The sequence below is a fragment of the Lagenorhynchus albirostris genome, chromosome 2, assembly GCF_949774975.1.
Source record: "Lagenorhynchus albirostris chromosome 2, mLagAlb1.1, whole genome shotgun sequence".
NCBI classification, from domain to species: Eukaryota; Metazoa; Chordata; class Mammalia; order Artiodactyla; family Delphinidae; genus Lagenorhynchus; species Lagenorhynchus albirostris.
Window position 1 is genome coordinate 55,621,343 of NC_083096.1, and position 4,525 is coordinate 55,625,867.

Consider the following 4,525-nt stretch of genomic DNA (forward strand, 5'->3'; position numbering starts at 1 on the left):
GTATATATGGTGAGTTAGAATGTAACCAGTGATGTGATGATTCTGCCAAATGAATAGAATGATATCACTGTAAAACCGTTCCATTTTGATTCTGAGGTTACTTTATCAACAAGTATCACAAGTTTTTTCCCTTCTGTGATTTGACATATATGGTCTTTATTTTTCAGGGCATTTATGACAGCAGTCATGCATCTTAACGGTTGACAGGTGAGGCTTGAAAATATCAGTACTGTTTTGTTCCAGAATACATGATGATCTCACCCCAACTTGAACTCTCTCACTGATTGCTTGATGATGTTCAAAGATCTGATAATTCTGTGTATCCCAAATGCAATTAGAATTGGCATGGAAACGGGACTTAAAATGGTTTCTCTGTTCTTGCAGGCAGCTGGATGGATGCTCATGGGATAGGAGAGGAAACAACTTTCAATTTTTTTTAAAGCCTATTGTATTTATTGGCCATGCTGTACACCATGTGGCTTGTAGGATCTTAGTTCCCCCACCAGGGATTGTACCTGTGCCCCCTGCAGTGGAAGCGCAGAGCCCTAACCACTGGACCACCAGGGAATTCTCCAACTTTGAATTTTAATAAATATTTATGAACCATCTGAAGTGTGCTCATTTCAATTTAATGAGATGAACGAAGGGAAATAGGACATTTTTGTAATTGACCCAACGGCATATTTTTTGCAGAAATTTTCTGTGATTTAATGTGAAGTGCCTGGGTCAGTTTGTCACAGTTGAAAACCAACCATTGGAATTGTAGCCTGAGGCTGGAAAAGTGAAAGATGAGCTTGAACCACCTTTGTGCTGTGCAAGAAAGTTCCGTAGGAATGAAAATGTTGAAAGAACACAGGAACTTTAATGATCCTTAATTTCCAAAATGGGCAATTAAGTCATTAAAATACATTGTTGAAAATTGCAGAGGAAAGCAGAAGCTCTTAATGTTAAGTGGTAGGAGTGCAGAAACTGGGAAAAATCTCCATTTGCTGTAGTAAGCACCAGGGTGATTGGGTCTGGCAAGTGTTGATGCGGAAATTGGTGTAGGAATTGGTTTCAGTGCTATCTAGAAGATGCATATTGAAAAACGTAGAACAGTGAGATCTTTAAGAATGAGATCAGTAATACTGTGGTTATAATGTCCTTCAGAAAATGGGTACTTGTTCTGCAAATTTCTGGGAGGGGGGGGAATGTTTGTTCAAGTTAACGAGAAAATTAGTGAACTAGTGAGTTGCTGGTTAGTTCCTAAATACCAAGGAAACCATTAGCTCTGGGAACACCTAAAAAGTAAATACCTGCCAGTCAAATTTCAGCTTGCTTTCTAATTTGGCATTTGAGTGTGTAGGAACATTAAATTGGGGTTTTAGTCTTAGTTGCATGCCAAAACGTTTACTTCAAACTCCCACTGACTGAAACACTATTCTAAAAACTAGTCAAAACACCAGTTTATATAAAAGCAAGTTGACAAGATTTTTTTTGGCTGTGCTGTGAAACGTGGGATCTCTGTTGCCCCTGAGATTGAATCCGGGCCACAGCAGTGAATGCACCTAATCCTAACCACCAGACCACCAGGAAACTCCCTGCAAGTTGACCAAATATTAAAGTGTTAGTTACCCCTTGGTATCTGGGGGGTTGGTTCCAGGTCCCCCTGTGGATACCAAAATCCATGGATGCTCGGGTCTCTTAGAGGTATAGTACTATAGTGGGCCTACTGATCTCCCATGCCTGCTTGGATTATTTCATATTAGAAAATTTCTGTCAACATTGTATGTGCTATTACTCATCAAAATTCTGAATGAAATCTAAAAGAAGAGTAGCTATTTCTTGAATATTCTAAAACATGACAGTTTGGATTAGCCTGCAGCTTTTCAAGGCATAAAAGATATATAAAAAGTATCCAAAAATATGTTTTAAAACAAGGGTAAGGTAGTGTAACAAAAATACCTTCAACTTTTAAGATACTGGGAAAAAACCCTAAGCAAACAAAGGGTATGTTGGGCCAAGTTACTTAGTAAAAATACAGCATGTTGATCAGTTTTAAACCAAATCCTTAAAAGTATTTACTAGTGTAAGAAGATAAAACTTACAAACAAAAAAACCCTCAAACTATTCCAACTTCTAAGCAATAAAATTTCAAATTAAATTATCTTCATTGCTTGGAAAATACGCTTTTATCTCAAGTTCACTTTAAATGCTTGACATATAATTAAATACCCAGGAAGACTCTTGCTAAATTTGATAATATATGGTGATAATTCTCTGGGATGACATTTCACACAATGGTTTTCAATTAATGCTGAAAAAAAAATCCCTTGATAACTTTTATCACAACGACTGGCTGATTAGTGGATTTACACTTAATAGGCACACCTTGGAAATAATTGTGAGTTCAGTTCCAGACCATCACAATAAAGCAAGTCACAGAATTGCTTTCCCAGTACATGTAAAAGTTATGCGTACACTATAGTCTAAGTGTGCAATAGCATTATATCTTTAAAAAAGATGTACATTAAAAAAAGAAGTATAGTAGATTTTAATATTGTGTTAAACATACTTTAAAAATATTTGACTGCTGGGAATTCCCTGGCAGTCCAGTGGTTAGGACTTGACACTTTCACTGCCGTGGCCCCAGTTCAGGGATTGAACCGGGGAACTAAGATCCCGTGAGCCACGAGGCGCAGCCGAAATGAAACAAAACTTGACTGCTAAAAGATACTAACCATCTCAGCCTTCAGTGAGTCATAGTAGTAACATCAAAGATCACTGATCACAGATCCCCAATGCAAATATAATAATGAAAAAGCTTTAAATATTGCAAGAATTACCAAAATGTGACACTGAGACATGAAGTGAGTAAATGCTATTGGAAAAATGGAGTGGATAGACTTGCTAGACTCGGGGTTGCCATAAAACAAAAAATGCATTATCTGTAAAGCACAATAAAAAAAAAAGCTAAGTGCAATAAAAGATGTGCCTGTACTCAGTAACTTACATGGCATAAGGTCCAACAAAGGGAAGAATGTGATAATTGCTCAATGTGTAATTCTGCCTATTTGTACTACTAAGCCAAGACTTTGATAGATAATCCACTCATTTGGATTACATGTTTCTATGTATGTGATTTGATCAACCAAAAAATTAGGTACAAAATGTCAAGCTTTTTCCTTTTTTTCTTTAAAGGGCAGCTCAATGGTTTGGGGTTGGTTAGTACAATACAGAGAATACAGAGGATACTTGTAAAATGTCTCTAACACCAATGCCAGTACTCATAAGTAAGGATATTATTAATTTTTGTGTTATTCACTTTTCTTTAGAACATAAAGTCATTAACTTGAACTTGCTGTATACACACAATACATACACAACCTTATGCAAAATACTTTTCATAAGTAACATTACATTTTAAAATATTGGAAACCGAATATCTGTGATCTGCATTTTGACTTAGTGGGAAAAGAAGAGAACATTCAACTAGGGAGGATTATACTGATAATAAGACTCAAAGTTAAAAGTGTCTTCCTCTCCCCCTCTCCCTTTGTACTTAACACAGCTTATACAATGTCCTGAGAGATTCATTATGAGAAAAATGTCCATCACAGCTTTAAAACCTTGCTTTGGAAGGAACTAATGAGAAAGCAGATTGGAAGGTGAGACTTCATCTTTGTTTTCAAAGAAGTGGTCTTAATTTTTCTTCTTATAGAAAAAGTTTAAATCGGTTCATTGTAAATATATCTAAACTATTAATTTTTGCAGTTTTCAATTATACAAAAGCTACGAGAAGAGGGCAGTAGAGATCATCTAATCTTAAATCATGATGTCATCCATTCAAGTCCTTGGCATAATCCCTGGTCAGTAAGAGCACAGAATACCTGTATATGCCACAAATGATCTTTAATATATATCAGAAATTATTTTCAAAAACTGGGAGATTTCTACTATAGCCATGCATTCTTTTTTTTTTTTTTAACATCTTTATTGGGGTATAATTGCTTTACAATGGTGTGTTAGTTTCTGCTTTATAACAAAGTGAATCAGTCATACATAAACATATGTTCCCATATGTCTTCCCTCTTGCGTCTCCCTCCCTCCCACCCTCCCTATCCCACCCCTCCAGGCTGTCACAAAGCACCAAGCCAATATCCCTGTGCCATGCGGCTGCTTCCCACTATCTACCTACCTTACTACGTTTGTTAGTGTGTATATGTCCATGACTCTCTCTCGCCCTGTCACAGCTCACCCTTCCCCCTCCCCATAACCTCAAGTCCGTTCTCTAGGAGGTCTGCGTCTTTATTCCTGCTTTACCCCTAGGTTCTTCATGACATTTTTTTTTTCTTAAATTCCATATATATGTGTTAGCATACGGTATTTGTCTTTTTCTTTCTGACTTACTTCACTCTGTATGACAGACTCTAGGTCTATCCACCTCATTACAAATAGCTCAATTTTGTTTCTTTTTATGGCTGAGTAATATTCCATTGTATATATGTGCCACATCTTCTTTATCCATTCATCCGATGATGGGCAC

The 4,525-nt window shown here is 36.7% G+C and overlaps 1 protein-coding gene and 2 non-coding genes across 7 annotated transcripts in view; all 3 read left to right on the forward strand.

The window, feature by feature from the left end:
• The window catches only part of SERPINC1 (serpin family C member 1), a 45,816-nt gene extending 45,210 nt beyond the window's left edge, over window positions 1-606 (forward strand). For all 5 annotated transcript variants that reach the window (XR_009537414.1, XR_009537417.1, XR_009537410.1 and 2 more), the window contains 2 exons: window positions 168-207; window positions 385-606. The gene's annotated coding sequence lies outside the window, so the exon portion shown is untranslated. The remainder of the gene's footprint in view (window positions 1-167; window positions 208-384) is intronic.
• LOC132516582 (small nucleolar RNA SNORD47) lies at window positions 24-99 on the forward strand. The gene has a single exon (XR_009539406.1). It is a non-coding gene; the product is annotated as a small nucleolar RNA SNORD47 (small nucleolar RNA).
• Window positions 241-318, forward strand: LOC132516557 (small nucleolar RNA SNORD81). Its single transcript, XR_009539383.1, has one exon. It is a non-coding gene; the product is annotated as a small nucleolar RNA SNORD81 (small nucleolar RNA).
• Window positions 607-4,525: the final 3,919 nt, after the last annotated feature.